The sequence below is a fragment of the Papio anubis genome, chromosome 12 (genome assembly GCF_008728515.1).
Source record: "Papio anubis isolate 15944 chromosome 12, Panubis1.0, whole genome shotgun sequence".
NCBI classification, from domain to species: Eukaryota; Metazoa; Chordata; class Mammalia; order Primates; family Cercopithecidae; genus Papio; species Papio anubis.
Window position 1 is genome coordinate 19039958 of NC_044987.1, and position 21078 is coordinate 19061035.

General features: G+C 38.5%; 1 protein-coding gene and 1 long non-coding RNA gene across 8 annotated transcripts in view; both read left to right on the plus strand.

The window, feature by feature from the left end:
• The window catches only part of CADM1 (cell adhesion molecule 1), a 332199-nt gene that overhangs the window by 11329 nt on the left and 299792 nt on the right, over positions 1 to 21078 (plus strand). The window lies entirely within an intron of this gene.
• The window catches only part of LOC108582052, a 103163-nt gene continuing 83657 nt past the window's right edge, over positions 1573 to 21078 (plus strand). Inside the window, exon 1 of the long non-coding RNA XR_001895170.3 lies at positions 1573 to 2179. This is a non-coding gene — a long non-coding RNA (uncharacterized LOC108582052). The remainder of the gene's footprint in view (positions 2180 to 21078) is intronic.

Consider the following 21078-nt stretch of genomic DNA (forward strand, 5'->3'; position numbering starts at 1 on the left):
AGAGTGGCTCCTGTATCCTTTTAATATATTCTCATTAATTTTTAAGCTTTTTTGTATTTCATGTCACAAGAAGATATCCGTGTTTATATTGTATTTTCCCTGCCCCCAGACCTGGAATCAGTTATTTCTCCAAGGAGTCCTGATTCCTTTTAGTCAAAGAATGATATTTAGATAGCGGATATCTAAGAATTGTGCTCATTGCTACTGACTTGTCATTGTTTCTAAACTTTTCGGTGAGCAAACAAGCGTGTGTATGTGTGTGCGCGCGCGCGCGTATAAAATATCCTTTGTCTCAAAAATAGTTATATGTGAATTTTCAGCTGCATGGGGTATGGGCCCTGTGTTCAAGGGGCAACTGTGTGAGTGTATTTTAAAAATATTTATTCATTTAAATCACAATGTCATGCTAATACATTCAATTCCAGTCTAACATCCCAGGGTACTTTCTCTCCATCTCCCATTCCTTATTTGTGTTTTCTTTCTCCCATGGTGAAAACTCTGTTTCCCAGTGACAGCAACGTCTTTTTAGTACAAGATAGTTTTGGAATTACTCCACCAAGACCATTGTAGACAGCAAATCTACCAAGTAAAGCGCAGAATTTTTTTTTGAGACGGAGTCTCGCTCTGTTGCCCAGGCTGGAGTGCAGTGGCACGATCTCGGCTCACTGCAAGCAAGCGCAGGATTTTTTTTGCCATTCTTTCTGTCTTTAAAATAGATCCCACTGAGGGTAGATGAGTACCATGTTCACAAATTTACAGATTAGTTGTGTGTGTGTGTGTGTGTGTGTGTGTGTATCAATAGATATATAGTTAGGATCGTTTATTTCTGTTTATATTCTGTTTTAATTTCTTCCCTATCATTGTTGATTTATAATTTAAACATATAAATCATTAACGTGGCTCAAAATCAAAACTATCTGTTCTCATTTCATTCCCTATGTTTTTTGTCCCGTTCCCACCCAACTTCCTATAGTTGCCAATTTCATACATTTCTTGTATATTCTTTCAATTTTTCCTTTTGAAAATATAATGAGTAGTGTTCTATTCTTTTAAACTTTCACACAGCCTGTGTTAATATCTGCCTATAGTATGTTTTCTTATTTGACAAATCCTAGGTTCTCGTATTATAATGACCTTCCTCCTCATTTGGCTGTATTTTACTTTAGAAGCCTTTTGTTTTTATTTATTTATTTTTATTTACTTTAAGTTCTAGGGTACATGTGCACAACGTGCAGGTTTGTTACATAGGTATACGTGTGCCATGTTGGTTTGCTGTACCCATTAACTTGTCATTTATATTAGGTATTTCTCCTAATGCTATCCCTCCCCCTGTCGTCCCCCACCCCACAACAGGTGTGTGACATTCCCCGCCCCGTGTCCAAGTGTTCTGATTGTTCAATTCCCACCTATGAGTGAGAACATGCGATGTTTGGTTTTCTGTCTTTGTGATAGTTTGCTCCAAATGATGGTTTCCAGCTTCATCCATGTCCCTGCAAAGGACATGATCTCATCTTTTTTAATGGCTGCATAGTATTCCATGGTATATATGTGCCACATTTTCTTAATCTAGTCTACCATTGATGGACATTTGGGTTGGTTCCAAGTTTTATTCCAAGTTTGGGTTGGTTCCAAGTTACTATTTTCACTTTTCTCCCATTTCTTCCTTCCAAGTTCATAGTTTTACTTGGATAGTGGAAAGAATTCATTTTTTTCTTTTAATTCATCAAGTTACTTGCAAGAAAATAAGGACTGCCCTTTTCTTACAATATAATGTGTGTCTCTGAAATTTAATAACCATGACTTGCCTTGCTTCTGATCAGCTATCTTTTTTTAACCCTTCTCTCGTCATCCAATAAGTTGGCAAATAAATGTCTCAAACCCCAATTCTTCCCACTTTTCTTTTTAAATTGCAGTATAATGTACTTTTAAGTGCACAGCCAAGATGTCTTTTGCATTTAAACTTCAGACTGTGTTCTAAAAGTGGCTCTTGGACATCTCAGTCCAGATGTTCCAGTTTTCTCAAATAATATGAATGACAAAACAGCAATTATATTTAGTGTCTGTATTCATGATCTCATTTAATCCTCACTGTCACCCTATAGTTACTACTGTTGCCCCATTTTACAGAAGAGGAAGAGGAGAGGACAGTAATAAGTCCCTTGTCCAAGAAACACAAATGGTAAGTATCAGAACCAGGATCTGAACTATATCTATGTTCAGAACTCATAGTTTTAAACACTGAACTGTATTTTCCTAAAATTCAAGATGTCTAAAACTGAACTTCACATCTGTTCTGGCCGGGCATGTAGGCTCTCGCCTGTAATCCCAGCGCTTTGGGAGGCTGAGGCAGGCGGGTCACAAGGTCAGGAGTTTGGGACCAGCCTGGCCAATATGGTAAAACCCTGCCTCTACTGAAAAATAAAAAAATTAGCCAGCCGTGGTGGTGGGTGCCTGTAGTCCCAGCTACTGCCTGCTGAGGCAGGCAAATTGCTTCAACTTGGGAGGTGGAGGTTGCAGTGAGCTGAGATTGTACCACTGCACTCCAGCCTGGGCGGCAGAGCAAGACTGTCTCAAAAACAAAACAAAACAAAACAAAAATCTGTTCTTCCCACATCTCCCTCTATTCCATGTTTCCTATCCTGATGAAGGGTACCACCATCCATCCAATGAGTTAAATAAACCTAGGAGTCCTCATAGAGAATACCCTCCTTTACTGTCATTTCCCCCTGTATTAGCTCTAGGTCCTGCCTGTCTTCATTTTACAGATGAGGGAAGTAGACTTACAATGGTGTAACAGCCTCTTAATTGTTTCATTTACTGCTAGCCTCATTCCTTGTAATGCATCCTTAATACTGCTTCCAGAGGAATCTTCCTAAAATACACCGTAGATGTCACTTTCTTGCTCACAACTTTAAATGTTTTTCTTGGCACCTTAAAGGTGAGGCTTACCCTCTTTCAGAGTGTCCTGCAGTGTCCTTCATGCTTGGCCTCTATCTTCCTCTCAAGCTCATTTCTTGCCGGCTTTCCACACCATTGTTCTTGCTTTAGGACTACCAGAGTAAATGTGTCCTAGATGCACCACGCTCTCCTATGCCTCTCTGCTTTTTGTATGCTACCTCCCCTACCTGAAGCACCTTAATCTATACGGCTAGTTCCTACGTATCTCTCAAGATTCACCTCAAGCACTGCATTCTGCAAGGAAACTTTCGTGATTAGTCAGGCTGGTTAGGTATCCTTTCTTTGAACCCTTCTTCTGTACTTCCCTAAGGGCTACTCCTAACTTATCTTCTTCCTTCCTATCAAACAAACTTCTCTGAATGGCCTGAGTCTCTTCTATGTGCCTGCTACACATTTTGTCCAACTTGTTTCCATGGAAAGAAATGTCCTATCCTCATACCTTCCATGTAGGCATATTTAAATCCCATGCATATGTAAAGACAGAAGTCCAGTGTTTTTAGGTCTTACATAATTTCCCAGCTTGAATATGTTTTCCTTTCAACTTCTATTACAACTTCTCCAACCATTTCACGACATTTAACATTTTTCACACAATTTGATTTCTAATATGTATATATCCTATCCTTTTCATTTGTTATAAATACTGGTTGTTGGGATACAGAATACACCAAGGCCTTAGTGTCTATGAATTTAATTTAGTGGTGGTCTTATTATCAGCTTTTTTAGGGCTATAATTCTTAGTTGAAGTTGTTTATTCTCCCATAATGAATGAAGAGCTATCAACGTGCCTGACCCTTTTGTATCTTGAAGGAATGACTTCTAGTGTGTTTGTTCATACTTGGTTGTTGGGCAATCATTAGAGAGATTTTGTCTAGCAGTCCAGATAAAAGAATCTCTTTCCATTTATTTAATCACTTCACAGTCCTGGGATACCTGGACTTTGAGTCATTGCTGAGGCTATATTGTCACTTTAGAGTTGAAGCAACAAACGAAGAAACTTACCTCTGAGGTCATCTGTTCCTCTTCACCTCAGCTTTCATGAGAGGCTTGTCTTAAAACTGAGATATATATATCCTTAGAAGAGGCATGGTGAACATAGGGAAATTTAAACCTCAGGGTAACAGTTTTCCTTTTATAGTAATAAAGATGTATGTGGAGTCAGTGGCTACAGGATCAAAAAATAGATCACAGTCATCAGATCAAACCTGAGAAATGGCTTGTTGCTGTGTTTAAAAAAATGACACGGGTAAGGCAGTCTGTTTGGTGGTGATGCTTCCACTATTTGTGTGACTGTACAGTCAGTGTGAAATAGGACTGGCAAAGTTAAGCTTATAAAGTTAATTGCCTACAACTGATCTAGCTTTAAACAGAAAGTAGGTTCCCTTTTGGTCTTGTGTGGAAGAGGGGAGAGATTTCATGTGTAGGCAGAGAGAGTATGTGTTTGCTAACATTACCTTTTAATTTAGGAGAAGTTTGAAGTTTGTTCTTTCCTGTGAATATAGAGGTGGAACCACTCTAACCAGAGTTTATTGCTGTAATATTTTTTAAATGCATTTGTAACACTGATATATCTGTGACCTTGTGAAGGAGTTTTTGAGAGGAGGGGGTGGCAAGCCCTTTTTCTCACTGTCATAAGTGATGCCTACTCAATAACTCTAACTTCCTGACAGTATTGGGAAGGGGAGGAGGGCCTCTCCTAACTTGTTGTTGTATGGCTTAGTTCGTAAGTGTTCCCTTCCTAGTCACATCCATCCATTTAGACTTCCCTTTTCCCTGCCTAAGGCTTGCATCCAGCCTAGTCTGTGTTTGGTACTTTAAAGGCTTTGAATTATGGAGAACTGTAGTATTTTATCGATGCTTCCCTTGTAGCTGTATAGCTCTACATTGTCTTAGATTACACAGCTTGCATTTCTTAGGCATTGTGAATGGATTCTTGCAATTAGTTGAAGTTTTGAGAGGAATGCTATGTCTTCCTTGATTTCTACCAAGTGCCATATTCTCTTTCTTGGTAGATTTTTTTTTTTTTTTTCAGGGATTGCCTTTTAAAAGACCTTTTAAGTTAGAGGCATTAACCTTTCTTTCCACCGTATCTCTCAGCAGATATATATTTTTCAGCATGACCTAATGTCAAGTAAATAATGATTTGATGGCAATATTCAAGAAAAATTATATCTTTGAAATACACATTTTTGTTAGTGTCTTAATGTATAGTGTATGATTGGTATTATCTAAGAAGAAGAAAAGATGAATCAATTTCTTCTAGAATTAGGTGGCTAATGCTTCAAGCATCCTATTTAAAAACAATTACATGTAGGTCCTGTCGGCAGGATTGCTTATTTCATTATTCTGGTCATTTGCATGAAAACAAGTTGATGATTCTTTAAATAACCACTGTTCAGTTTTCTTTTCCTTTTGAACTATTATTCCTCAAACATTATATTCCATTCATGCAACAGCATGAATCAGATCTAGAAAGTTAGAATTTCAGACTAAGGTAGTAGCAGAATTTTTTTCACCTTTTTAAAACTAAAAATGATCTCCCATTTTCATATTAATTTACCTGTGATTACATCTCTTTATCCTTGTTTCACAAGGTGAGTGCATAGAGTTACGTTTTAATGGAATATTTTTCAAGGTTTTGGGATTTTTTAAAATGAGGTCATCACCTTCAAGATTTTGACCTGAACTTTTCATGAACTAAAGGAGCAAGAAAAGGATAAATTTTTTAAAAATATGAATATCTAATGTACTTATAATGGAATAACTGATCGAAGTTAAATTCATTTGATAACATTTATCTGGCGCTAGTTCCCAAAGCACTCTACCATTTCAACAAGAGAAACTCCATGTTTATATAGTGGATCTCCCCCATAAGATTCTCTTTGAAAAAAGTGTTTTACTTTTTTTAAAAAAGGTTTAAAAACCACTGGCCTTAACAGAATGAGTCTTTCAAGTTCCAAACAACAAGGCTGAAGTGAATGAAGCCTGGTTTACTGGGAAAGCACATCAGGCCTAAGGCCAAAGTCATAGGCAGTATCAAAGAATAGCTATTTGCCTGACCTTTCCTCTGTTCGTATTCTCGTTGGGGTTCTGGAAGGTGTGGTTGTGGCCACAGCAGAGAACTGGTTCAGGAGCTGAGATTTCCGATCACGGGCACCTCTGTCTTTCCATTAGAGGGATATAAAAGAGGGAGCTAGCCTGGAGTTGGGATGCCTAGAAGGCTTTCCATTTAAACAAAGTCTTGAAAATATGGGAATGATTGCTATTGAGAAAGAGGTGAGAAGGAAGGGCATTCCATGTTGAGGAGAACCATGTGAATAAATGCTTCAGGTAGGAAAACTAAAATGGCTAGTGAGAGATAAGATAAGCAACGGATAGCTTGGGGCCAGATTGTGGAAGAACTTTGAATGTCAGGTTTAAATTAAATTCAAGGCCAGGTACTATGACTCATGACTATAATCCCAGCACTTTGGGAGGCCTAGGTGGGAGGATTGCTTGAGCCCAGGAGCTTGAGACCAGCCTGGGCAACATAGTGAGACGCCGTCTCTACAAGAAATTTAAAAAAATGCCTGGTGGTGTACAACTATAGTCCTAGTTACTTGGGAGGCTGAGGTGGGAGGACTGCTTGAACCTGGGAGGTGGGGGCTATAGTGAGCTGTGATTGCACCACTGCACTCTAGCCTAGGCAACAGAGTGAGACCCTGTCTCAAAAAATAAATACATAAACAAATAAATAAATAAATTCAAGAGGTCATTGGGGAGTCTTAAATTTTTTGAACAGTGAAGTAACATCAGGTTGGTTCTTTAGGAATATGAATCCTGCAATGATAAGAAATTGAGAGGTTAATGAGTCCTACAATGATTAGAAATTGAGAGGATCTTCCATTAGAAATGGAAAGATTGGTTAGGGGTATAATAGTTCAAGTAAGACAACAAAAAGTTGAATTAGGGCAGTGAAGGAAGAATAGGAGGTAGAATGGAGCCTCCATTGATAGCTGACTGGAGAATGGGGATTGAGGGAAAACAAATAATAGAAATGAAGATGTGCTTTGATTTTGGACTTCAGTGACTAAGAGAATGGCTACTCTAATGAACAAAAATGTAAATGTTATGTGTGGGTTTAGTAAGGGAATGCAATGAACTTGGATTTGGATATGTTAAACTTGAGGTATCACTGGAATATTCAGGTAGAAATGTTTAGAAAGCAGTTTGAAATAACAGTTTAGTAGAAAGGTTGAGAGTAGCGCTACAGATACAGATTTGAAAGTCATCTGAAAAGAGATGTGTCTTAGTCGTTCTCACACTGCTGGTAAAGACATACCTGAGACTGGGTAGTTTATATAAAGAAAAAGAGGTTTAATGGACTCACCATTCCATGTGGCTGGGGAGGCCTCACAATCATGGCAGAAGACAAAAGGCACATCTTACATTGCAGCAGAGAAGAGACAGAATGAGAGTCAAGTGAAAGGGGTTTCCCCTTGTAAACCACCAGATTTTGTGAGACTTATTCACTGACATGCAAACAGTATTGGGGAAACTGCCCCCATGATTCAATTGTCTCCCACTAGGTCCCTCCCACAACACATGGGAATTATGGTAGCTACAGTTAAAGATGAAATTTGGGTGGCGACACAGCCAAACCATATCAAGATGATAGCAAAAGTTTTACATTATGCTTTTATTCCGTTACTTGTTTCATGCACATTTATTGAAGGACCCAGTGTGCCAATCATTGTATTAGGCGCTGAAGACAGGCAAAAGTGCATGAGAGATCCTTAAGGGGTGCTACAGAGAGGTCGAGTCTTAAGGAAGGTGTGTTGGTAACGAGATAAAGAGCCTGTGATGAATGCCCAAAAAGGACTAGTCGGAGGACTGGAAGTTAAAGTTGTGGAAGAAGGAGGGAGTCAGTACCAGTGGAAGATGGGCAGGATTGGTGTGGGGTGAAAGCTTGTTAACCAAGGTGCAGAAGAGTCATTGAAGGTGAGAGTATTGTCTTGAAAGTGAATGAACTCTGAGGAGGAGGTTATTCAAGCAAATGGATTTGACTTAAAGTGATTTAGCCAGTCACAAAGCTAGGATATGGCAACACCAGAACCAGATTCCAGGTGTTTGGTTTTTTTTTTTTTTTTGAGACGGAGTCTCACTCTGTTGCCGAGGCTGGAGTGCAGTGGTGCAATCTTGGCTCACTGCAAGCTCTGCCTCCAGGTTCCACGCCATTCTCCTGCCTCAGCCTCCTGAGTACCTGGGACTACAAGCGCCCACCACCACGCCCGGCTAATTTTTTGTATTTTTAGTAGAGACAGGGTTTCACCGTGTTAGCCAGGATGGTCTCGATCTCCTGACCTCGTGATCTGCCCGCCTCGGCCTCCCAAAGTGCTGGGATGACAGGCATGAGCCACCGCACCTGGCCCAAGTTTTTATACTGGAGTCCATTTCTCACTGTAGCATACCAGTATGCCAAATTGTGTCTTTACCATGGTATAGGGAACCAGAGAGAACCAGCTCAGCCTGTCCATATTACTTAAAATGTTTAATTAAGATACTCGAAGTTGTTGAATACAGAGAAAATTAATAAACCTCACAACTATCCTTGTATTTCACGTGACCAGTGGCAGCTTTGTCAGGCTTAAGCATGGAGGGAGGATAGATGGAAGCTGTTTTTCTGGACATGTGCTGCTTTTAACAAGTACCACCAGAGAACAAAAACAAATCCTAGTGTAGCACAGGGAGCACTTTCTGGATGGCAGGACGAATCTAGGTCAGCTTAATGGCAACTTCTATTCTTTAGGTAGATTAATGTTTGCCCCCTGGTTTTCAGCATGCTCTAGGACATCCAGAAAGACTGTGCATGGTTCCTTAGCACATATTAGTTAGTAGGGGGTCATGAATGAAATTGATATGTGGGAGCCTTTTGATTTACAGTTGAGTAGAGACAGTGTAGCTCAGGCCTAATGTGGAAACATGCTGAGTTGTATCTGCATTTTCTTAACTCTTTTATGTAAAGGACACATCCTTGTGGACATTTTGCATATTACCTTTAGGAGATGACTGATCTCCTATGGGTAGGATGACCAAAAAGTGCTCAGTTGATCAGTAGAGCTCTGGAACCTGGGCTGGCTAGTCTGGCATCCTTTTTCTGGCTATGCCTCCAGTGCTGTCTAATAGAACTTTTGTGATGATGGAAATAGTTCATATCTGTGCTGGTCAGTATAGTAACTACTTGTCACATGTGACTATTTAGTATCTGAAATGTGGCTAGTGTGACTAAGGGGCTGAATTTTTAACCTTGTTTAATTAAATTAATTTATAGGTAAGTAGCCATGTGTGGTTATCAGCTACCATATAGGGCAGCATAGCTCTAGACTAAAAAGCATTTAAAAAGCCAAATTCTCATGCTCATCGGTATTTTTAACTAGTGAGAGGAGGTTGGAAGAGGGTTGAGTTATGTTGATATTCACTCCAAATTTAGTAGGTTTTTATTGAACATTGGACTGAGCTATTGTGGGCTTGTGGATTTTTCTTGACTCTCCTCTTGCTTTTCATGTCTAAAAGCCTTTGGAATATCTTAAAAGTCGTTTCCTCATTTGAAGAATTACCCCTTTTGGCCTTAGATAGTGCATAGATTAATAGTTCTAGCTTTGTCCTTAGGAAGCTAAATCTTGAAGGTTACTGTTACGTGACTCTACTGCCATGTGCCAATTCACATTGTTATTTTTGTGTGTGTGTGATGCTGAAAGTGAGTGAAATGTGAAAAAAAAATTATTCATTTTAAATAGTTTTGACTGCCAGGTTAATGCGACTCTTAAGCAGAGCTTCATGAGGTCTGGCCATAGTAACTGCTTTTAACTTGATTTAAAGTTCTTATACATTCTGAATTGCTTCACCTAATCTTTTTATACTGAACGTACAATTTTCAGGCTCTTTTTTATTTTCAAATCCATAACTGACAGCTGCTCAACACCTCATTCAAATAGTTTTAAGAGTTTTAGAGAAAAGTTGGGACAGACTGGATTTACTGACATCAGTTGGATTGAGATATTGTGGATTTAAAGATGACAGAGAAGGAGAGGGAAAAGTATGAAATAATTATTCTGTGTTCACTACTTGCCCAATGACAGTGATTTGAAGCCTAATAACTAACAAAACTGAGAGGTGGCAGAAGGACGTTTGAATTAACTTCTAAATCTTAATACAAGGAATGAGTATTTTCTTTGAAAACAAAATTTTCATGTGTAGTCCTATTTGTTTTATTATATTTTAAAAAATATTAACGCACAGAAATGCATATATGCCACAACTTCACTACAACCTTTTTCTTGACATATATCTTCCAGATTCTGTGAGATTGTCAGCTCCTTAAAGGCGCTAACTCTTTAGGGGACTCCATGATGTCTAGTGCACAGCAAATATTTTCCAAGCGGAATTAACCATCTTATAAGAGAAACACGGTTATAAGGTCTTCCACCTCTACTTCCAATGACAAATGAAATCGTCTTGTGACTCAACTCAAGAAGGCTTTGGGCTACAGTGAATATAGAGAAGCTTCAGGAAATACTGTTTAAGAGTTAAAATTAATGTGACTAAATTTTGTCCTCATCCTTTTGAGAAAATGCATTCATGTCTGTGTGCATGGGTAAGTGTGTGTGTCTGTGTGTGTGTGTGTTTGTGTGTATGTGTGTATCACCTACTATGTGCTAGACACTGGTAAGCACTAGGTTTACAAAGATGAATTATATAGGCTCTCTTCCCTCAAGGAACTTATATTTTAGGTTTTTTTTTTCAGGACACAGTAAAAATAACAATACTATGTGCCAAGAAGCATAATAAATATAGTTTGAGAGTGCTGTGGAAGCATAGAAGAGGAATGTCTAACTCAATATGGAGACTTAGGGTCAGGAAAGACCTCTGGGGGTCTCTTGAGTTGAGTCTTGAAAGCTAGGTAAGAGATAGCCAGATAGAGGGTATTAGAGGAGTTTTTCCAGGTAGCGAGAGAATGGGCGGAAAGACAAAAGCATGGGGGGTTCTGGGAACTGCAGATAGTTTGCTATGACTGAGGGGAATAGCCTTTGAAGCAGCACCAAAATGTGAAGCTGGAGAGGGTACACAATTGTCAAATCATACAGGACCAACTTGGTAATAATGAGAAGTCTGGGCTTTATTCCATGGAGAATGTCAATGAGGGGAGCGGGAAGGGTACAGAATGAATCTGGAGGATTAGAGACCTCAGCTAGGAGAGCAGTTAGGGAGCAGCTGTGGAAGGCCAGCTGAAATTTTGAGGGCCAGAACCCAGGTACTTGCTATGCAGCTTGGGTGGAAGTTGGTTTCAGGATATGTTTAGGAAAGTAGAATTTCATAACTGATCGAGAGAGTGGGAAGAGGAGGAATCTGGTTAATGGTCAGGTTCTGGTATGCAGAAGAAGATCAGCTAGTGAGAGGAGTGAAGAAGGGGCTGTCCGAGACTTTGAGGAAAGCCAGGAAAGCCTTTTGTTTTGGCATCTAAGAAGGTGAGTGAGCCAGTGTCAAATGCTACAGGGAGGTCAAATACGATAAGGGAGGCCATCATGGCTATAGCACTTAGGTATTCATAGGGGACCTCTGCCTTACAATTTCAGTGCGGCAGTGAGTGTGGAAACCAGATGGCAGTGTGTGGAGCAAATGGAAGTGCAGAATAGGAAGCACGACTGTAGACACGTGTTTTAAGAGGCTTGACTGGTGAAAGTAAGGTGAGGGAGAAGGGGACTGGAAATCAGGAGATGTAGAACTTAGATAAATTTTAAAGTATGTATTTTTTTGAATTCGGGAGGTGTGAGATGGTTTATATATATCATAAAATAAGAGATATTACAGAGGGAGGTGAAAAATAGGGAAGTGAGGGTTGATCACTGACCATCAAGGGCCATGATGAGGCTCAGGAGGAGGCATTTGCTGAGAGGAGTGGGGCGAAGAGACCATCGTTTTCTTCTGAGGTGGAGATAATGGGCAAGGCTTTAAGAAGGAGGGTGGGTGTAGATAAGATTGCACCCCGCAAGGCTGAGGACCAGAGGGAGGGAGAACCTTCTTGGGAAAGTAGGATCCCATGCTAAACCTGTTGATGGTGAGATGGAGCTGTGCAGGGTGAGAGACTGGGAAGGTTTGAAATATTCTCCCTCCTGGGGAGCTCAGAAATTCTAGGGAGCACCCAGCTGAGGCTGGAAACGTCACATTGTAGTGACCCAAGGCCGCTTGGGTGTTGATTGTCCTTGTCTGAGCAGCAGACTAAATGTCACTCTTCCCAGAGACCCTTCTGAGATGTCCTTGATATCTTCCTTCCCTTTCAGAGGGAAGGCAGGTCACTGTATCACGGAAATTTAGAGCTGAAGGGGACTTCAGAGATCACACAGAACTCCCTCATCTTGTAAATGAGGAGACCAGCTCAAAAAAGTGAATGACTTACTCAAGTGGATCCAAGGCCAGGGCTAAGCCCAGGCCTGACTTGCAGCTCAGGGTTTTCTTTGTTGTTCCCTTGCTACTTCCTTGATAAGGATTATTAGTAAATCCCACCCATTATAAATGCTCTTCATTTCCCATTTTGTACACTGCGAACTCTAGATCATTGTCTTTCTCTTCCAGTTTTTTGTTTTGTTTTGTTTTTCTTCTTTGCCTAGTTCAAGCAAGTATAACAGTATTCTAGGATGCTAAAAATCCTTTATGATTTTAAAGATAAGTAGATTTATTCACACATTTTAAAATTCTTTCATTCCGTATTTCAAGAGGATTTATTAGGTGGCAGGAGTTGTGATGATGCCACAGCAAAGAATTTCCATATCTGTCCTGTTGTCTGTTGAGAATTGATTATATTAATATTCTCTCCATCTAGAGTAGCAAGGTTAATATTGGTAACTTTTGAATGCTTCTTTGGGATCTTCCATCCATGTCCTTAGCCTAGACAAGGACTAAGAAGCAGATAATAGAATGTCTGTTGGATAAACACAGATTTGGTAGGAGTGATTTAGTTTGGAGCAGGGGAACCTTAATTAATTATCACTGTTTATAATACATTTTTCTCCTTTGTTTCCAAGAATGAGAATAGTTCAGCAACACAATCGATAAATAAAACATAAAAGGTCAGTTATAGTTGCCCTGGTAACTATATTTCTCAGCAAGTATTTTGTTTGCCATGAAATGTGTCCAGGGTGATTTACTGGAAATCAGACTCTGAATGTCATGACTTTTTGTATTTGAATTTCTTATGTACTCATTTAGGAGCGACAATTTTGTAGGTTTTTTTGGGTTGGGTTCTGAAGCTCTATGTGTGATGGGGATCCTTGTGTGTTTTTCTTTTTTTGGAAGACAAATAGGAAACTGTGATTACAGTGAATCTATTTAAGTTTAAGATGAATTTCCAAGTCTAAAGTGGGATTTAAGAGTATTTGAATCATTTTGGGCATACATGAAATTTCTTAAAACGAATATTTTAATGTAGAATTTGAACATAGGATACTTTCTGATCAGTGATCAGGAATGTGTTAACGTATTATATTTTGACTTAATTCCTGTTCTGTTAATTTTGAGTAGAATAAATTATTCTCGAAAAAGTATTAAAGATAAAAATCAAAATAATTAAGCAATTAGAGCAATTGCCACCTTCTAGATGATTTATGGTAGTGTGAATTAAAGCTAAGTGAATAATTTTTTATACGTTTATTTTATTTGACCCCCACACAAAATCACTTCAGTCTACAGAAATAGTTTTTCAAGTGCACAAATACATACATAGAAAGATGTAACTGCTGCATTGATTTTAATAGCAAAAAATTGGAAGCAATCCAAATGTCCATCAGCAAGGGACTGGTTAAGTAAATTATGATCTGTCCATACAATGGAATACTTGGTAGCCATTAAAAAGAGTGATGTAGATCTATGTCTACTGACAAGAGAAGACTTCCAGGGTGTATCAGTAGGTGAGAAAAAGCATACTGCAGAATATTATGTAAGTATTTTATATATAATTAATCTATAATGCATACTATCTAATTGGCATATTTGTTTAAAATGTGAAGAATCAACAGAAAGCTCTTAACAATGCTGTCTCTGGAGAGTGAGATTATGAAGGACTTTTACTTTCTAAGTTGAATTTGCATATTGTTTAAAATTTCTGTAATCACTTTGGGTTACCTTGGTAATTAGAGAAAGAGAGAAGTTACAAAGCTATATTTAAAGGGTCTAGAAAGATCAGTTGAACTGGGTGTGGTATGTAAATATATTAGGCTTTGCAGTAATCTTTGTTTTTGTTACTCTTTGTTTTTGTTACTGTTTGTTTTTGTCTAGATACACAGGAGTTTAAAGAGGTATTTATATTTATGTCTTTTGAAACATACTGACAGATTTTTAATTCTTTTCTAGATATTTGCCACCTGTTTTTTTTTTTCTCACATTTCAGTTATTTTCTGAATATATCCTTTACTTTAGATTATCACTTTGCAAGGTAACCTGTTTTATTTACATTTTAGTTGCTCTTGAGTATGCTTTGATGGACTTTGCCTTTTGTTTAAAGCATTATTGCTGGCCCAATTACTACATTTGTTTTATTTTAAAATTATATGAGCTCCATATACAATGCCAGAGGATTTAGGAAATTTATGTATAATTTATAGTTTAAGAGTATTTGAATAATTATTGGGATACATGAAATTTCTTAAAACTGGAATATTTTAATGTAGAATTTGAACAAAGGATACTTTCTGGTTAATGATCAGGAATGTATTAACTTACTATCTTTTTGACTTAATTCCTATGCAATTAATTTTGAGTAGAATTGAACCTCTTATCCAAAACCTCTTTAAAAGCATGTTTCCACCCTTTTCCCAAGGCCAAGAATAGAATGGAATCTGTATTCTGCAGGATTTCATCTGGATGCAATTTTCTAGATTCTGCCTCCATTGTACTGAACGTAAAATGTTCTTGTGTTTGTGTGTGTTTGGTCCCAGGCTCTGCCTGGACCCCAGCTGCAGCAGCAATCTGGAGAAGACAGTTCTCTAGTACAGCCAGTTTGTCTTTTTGCAGAGGAGTCATCAATGCAAATAGGATTAGGAAGAAAATGCACATGGTCCAGCCGTTTATTGCCATTTTCAATGTATAAGCTTAGTTTGTTAGCACAGAGTGGAGCAGAAATCACTATTCCAGACCCTTGCTGTGAAGTTTACTGTTTCAATACGGTGATGATGTCTGTTAGGAGAAAGCTACAAAGTCAGGTAGACTTTAGGTCACAGTGTTGACATTGTGAATATATTTTATGGATCTGTTGACTTAATGCAAGTTTAGAAAACAGCCTTACATTTTTAATTTTCTTCCTGTCTGCTTTGGTTACATGAAGCTGGATAGGCAATTCCTTTTCTTGGAAATAACCATTGGATTCTTGTCCTTGGGAAGAGAATGGAAATAGCCTTTAAAGAAGTTTTGGATAAGATGTTATTATACCTTGGATAAGATTTAAGGCAGTGTTTATTTTATTTTATTTTTTACCATGACCCATGCAACTGTATGCACAATAAATTTATATGATGTATTTATCCTTTACTGCATTCTGTGTACCTTGATTTTTTTCTTCATTGTGCTCTTATATTTCCTTTCCTTTCCCTTTCCTGTCAGTCCAAACCTATCCAGTATATCCTGTCCACCTTAATCTGTGCACCATCCTATCCTGTCGACCCTATGCTATCCTGCCCTATCCTGCCCGACTCTGTTCTATACTCTTCATTTCTAGTCTATTTTTTTTTTTTTAAAGAAATGCTGGATGGGGCCCATTACATTTATTTTAAGATTTGCCATTTGAAAATCATTGATATGAAGGTGGCAGATTGTAATAAATAAAATTACCAAAGGGCTTGGATGTTATGTATTTCTTAAGTGTCATCTGTCTCTTTCAGTGGACGTCAGCATGCTGTTAACTTTCAGTTATTATGTGTGCCCCATGGCTTGTTTGCCGGCATAGTAGGATGACAAAGTTAAGTATCTCATTATGAGATATATACGGTTGTTGATTTCTAAGTTATCGTTCTTCCAGGAGAGTTTTTAACTAGGGAGTCTTTATCACCCTGATTCTCTTATCATTGTGTAAATGTTGAGTAGTCTGTTTGTGTATCCGGTGATGCTAATAAGGTCTGCATTTTCTCGGTGTAAATTATGCCCTACAGAATGTTTAATTCTAGGATCATATTCTCCTACCACCCAGCATGCTCCTGGCCCCCTCCTGCTGCCGTCTCCTGATGCATGCAGAGAGCATGCAAACCCATTGTAACACTGGACTAAGTAACACAGGGCCTCCGCCTCTAAGTTAAGATAAACCTGCCTCAGAGGAAGAAAAACAAACAAACAAATCACCAGTCATTCTAGTATACTTACAAACCACATGGAAATGATCGTGGATTATCTGGTCTTGGTCATCTTTTAGTTTAGATAATTTAGTATTGACTTTGACCAAGATAATTTCATAACTGAATTTTAGCCTTTGTTTTTATATTACAAAATCAGAACATAAGTTATATTCTTGAGACTCTTGAGAGTACAGATACTATATATGTCTTGTATATATTGTAGAAGCCAACTCTGTGCCAGGACATAATTGATTCTTGATGAATGTATTGATTTAATTTGAATGTGAATTGCATATTAAATACTGAGACTTTGGTAATACTATAATAATTAAAAACGTTGCTAAGTGCTTACTATGAGCAAGTTATATTCATCATTTCATTGAGTTCCCACTACTATTTTGTAAGAGTGAACCTTTTTGCTAGCAGTAATTTTAATTTACACTTTTAAGGATTTATTTTTAAATTTACATAAACTGAAATTTACTTTTTTTGGGTAGAGTTCTGTGAATTTTGACACATGCATAGAATTGTGTATCTATTTTACAGTGGTATGATTACCACAGTCAATATACAGTTTCCTCACCCCCCCAAATCCCCTCATGCTATCTCTCTCTAGTCAAACCTCCCTCCAACCGCTAACCTTTGGCAGCCCTACTGATCTGTTTGCCATTCCTATAGTTTTGCTTTTTCCAGAATGTCATATACATGGAATCATACTGGATGCAATTTTTGAATGTAGCTTCTTTTACTTAATATATTGCATCTGAAATTCATCAATGTTACTATATATACCTATCTATCAGTTGTTCATTTCTTTTTATTGCCAAGTAGTATTCCATTGGTGTATGGATGTACTATAGTCTGTCCCTTCATTCACTGAAGGACATTTAGGCTGTTGACAGTTTTTGGCAATATGAGTAATGTGGCTATATATCTGGGTGCAGGTTTTTTGTGGGCCATTAAGTTTTCATTTCTATTGGCTAAATGCCTAGGAGTAGATTGCCAGGTCATTTGATAAGTATAGTTGGCTCTCCGTATCCAAAGGTTCTGCATCTATGTATTCAACCAGCTTCAGATAGAAAATATGTGGAAAAAAAAAAAATTCTTAGCCTAAGGTAGAGAGGAAAAAAATAAAAAATAAAATTAAAATATACAACAATAAAAATGATACAAATAAAAATGTAGTATAACAACTATATAGCATTTACATTCTGTTAGGTATTATAAGTAATCTAGAGATGATTTAAAGTATACAGGAGAGTATGGGCAAGTTCTATGCAAATAGTACACCATTTTATATAAGCGACTCGAGCATCTGAGGATTTGGGTGTGTGAAGGGGTCCTGGAACCAGTCTCCTAGGGATACTGAGGGACAACTATACATGTTTAAGGAACTGCCAAACTATTTTTTAGAGTGACTGTACCATTTTACTTTTCCACCACAATATATAGGAATTCCAGTTTCTCTGCATCCTTGTCAACACTTATATATTGTCAGTATATGTGTGTGTGTGTGTTTAGTTGTAGTCATTCTAGTAAGTATGTAGAGATATTTCATTATGGTTTTAAGTTGTAGTTCCGTAATGACTGCTGTTGTTGAGCATGTTTTCACATGCTTATTTGCTATATGAATATCTTTGGTGAAGTGTCTATTCAGATATTTTGCCTATTTTTTTTTTTTTTTTTGATCTGGAGTCTCGCCCTGTCACCCAGGCTGGAGTGCAGTGGTGCGATTTTGGCTCACTGCAAGCTCTGCCTCCCGGGTTCACGCTTCACACCATTCTCCTACTTCAGCCTCCCAATTAGCTAGGACTACAGGTGCCCGCCACCACACCCGGCTAATTTTTTTAATTTTAGTAGAGACAGGGTTTCACCATGTTAGCCAGGATGGTCTTGATCTCCTGACCTCATGATCCGCCCGCCTCGGCCTCCCAAAGTGCTGGGATTACAGGCGTGAGCCACCGTGCCCGTCCATCCTTATTTTGCCAATTTTTAAAAAACTGGGCCGTTTTCATATTGTCAGGTATTGAGAGTACTGGGTATATGCCATTTGTGAGATATATGATTTGCATATGTATTCTCATAGACTGTGGGGTTTTTTTTTTCTGTCTCTTAATAGTGTCTTTTGCTGGTTCTTAATTTTTATAAAGTCTTTATTTATTTTTATTTATAATAAAAATTTTTATTAATTTTATATTTTATGGATTGTGTTTTTGATGAGGTAACTAAGAACTTATTGCCTAACTCGAAGTCGTGAAGATTTTGTCTTGTTTTTTTTTTTCCTAAAAGTTTTATAGTTTGAGATTTTGCATTTTGGTCTGTGATTTATCTTGAGTTACTTTTTGTATAAAGTATTAGGTATAGATTGAAATTTATCTTTTCTGCCTATATATGTTCATTTGTTTCAGAAGCATTTGTTGAAAAGACTATTGTTACTCCTTTTTTTTTTTTTTTTTTTGAGACGGAGTCTCGCTCTGTCACCCAGGCTGGAGTGCAGTGGCTTGATCTCAGCTCACTGCAAGCTCCGCCTCCTGGGTTCACGCCATTCTCCTGCCTCAGCCTCCCGAGTAGCTGGGACTACAGGCGCCTGCCACCATGCCCGGCTAATTTTTTTATATTTTTAGTAGAGACGGGGTTTCACTGTGTTAGCCGAGATGGTCTTGATCTCCTGACCTCGTGATCCGCCCGTCTTGGCCTCCCAAAGTGCTGGGATTACAGGCATGAGCCACTGTGCCCGGCCTGTTCTTACTCCTTTTAACTGACTTTGCATCTGTGTCAGAAATCAATTGACCTTACTTGTGTAGTTCTGTATTTGGGTTCTTTCTGATTAAAGCTTGTCTATCTTTTTGCCAGTTGAGATAGTTACTTTTCTTTTTGAGATGGGATCTCACTGTGTCATCCAGGCTGGAGTGCAGTGGCGGCATAATGACTCACTGCAACCTCGAACTCCCGGGCCCAAGTGATTCTCCTGCCTTTGCCTCCCGAGTAGCTGGGACTACATGTGTGTGCCACCACACCTGGTGAATTTTTTAAAATTTTGGAGATATGAGGCCTTGCTATGTTTCCCAGGCTGGTCTCAAACTCCTGCCCTCAAGCAGTCCTTCTGCCTTGGCCTCCCAAAGTGTTGGGATTATACACGTGAGCCATCATGCCCGGCCTACTTACTTTTTAAACCTCAGATTACTGATGAGGAAAAGGAGTCTTAGTCAAATTAAGTATCTTGCCTAAGATGATTCAGCTAGCAAATGATTGAATTAATACTTAAACTAGGGCGAGTTTTCTGACTATGAAACTTGGTCTAGAAGCTCTGTTAGCACCTGTTCTTACCGTAGTTATTTTGCTTCTGGTTGAAATGTTTGGTTTTAAGAAACTGAACAGTGTGTTTTTGGAAGAGTACATATGACAAGTAGATCACAGAAAGTTATCTGAAATAAGAAATCTAAGGTTTTTTTCCTGCTTTCTAGGCCATTAATTACCAGACATAATTAATTTTCAATATCTTTAACAAGGTATAATATTCTTTTCTAAATCCAAGGTAGTTGTATGTCATTTTTCTTTATTTTAAATAGAGCAACATAAATATATGTTCCTTGTACAGCAAGGAAAGGATGTTAGGGTTTGTGAATGTGAGACACAGATGGATTAAGAGTGATTTGCATCCAGAGGGCTCATGCAAGGAACTTGGTAAGAGGTTACAGAGTGACACTAATGTGGCGGTGAATAATACATTAACATTTCAGTATTGGCAAACTGGAGAATTTTGAAAAATGTCATATTTAGTTAATTTCTGATTATTACAAATTAAGCCTGTACGTTGATTTGTTAATAACTAGGCATGCATGTGCATGCGCATGTGCACTCACACACACACACACATACACCCGTATATACATATATATGTTTTTTGAGGGAAATCTTTAATGACTTCAGCCTGGGTACTCTGTTCTAATACATGCTTTTCCTTCTTAGAACCCATTTACTGTCACAGATTCAAGTTTCTTCGAAAGGCAAATGACTCCAAACCCATGTCTGTGTTGTGATCCACTGTTAAACTTAATTTCCCTCCCTGGGCTCTGATATCTACTTAGCTATAGGATACAACTACTAGGATGACCTTTTGATATTGGAAACTTATACATAAAACTGAGTTCCATTTCTCCTCATCCTCACAAATAAGCAACCATTCTCAGTTTCCCGTTTGTTTTCTTTAAGATAGACTTGCTCTTTGGAACCTCAGAATCATTTTTGACCCTCTCTTTCTGGGGCCCTGGTGTGGCCAAATCTGTAGTCAATTTCTGCTGATTGTGCCTGGTTGGTTTGGACCTAGCTCCTCTTACCCCTTGCAGTGCCTGCCATGGCCCCTTGCCCTCTTCCTCCTCCCTTGATTTATGATCACCTTTTTGATGCCTGCTAGTTTCTGTACATGAACTCTTTACATACCCAAGCCATTCTTTCTTGTTTTATGACCACTGGTCTTGCTACTCATTCCATCCATGGTGTCTTCCTTCTCCCCCACTATCTCTGCAGATTGAAAGCTAAAGCATAGCTCGCTGCCGTCTCATGTTTGAAATGCTCCAGTCCACTCCAGTCAATAAGCTCCCTCCCTCCTCCGATCTCAGCCTGCATTGTGCCCAGGCCAGCAGCATCAACAGAATCTGGGAACATGTTAGAATGCCCCACCCCAGACCTGCTGAGTCAGAAACTCTGGGGTTGGAGCCTAGAAATCTGTGTGTAACAAGCCCTTGGGGTCATTCTGACACCAGCTAAT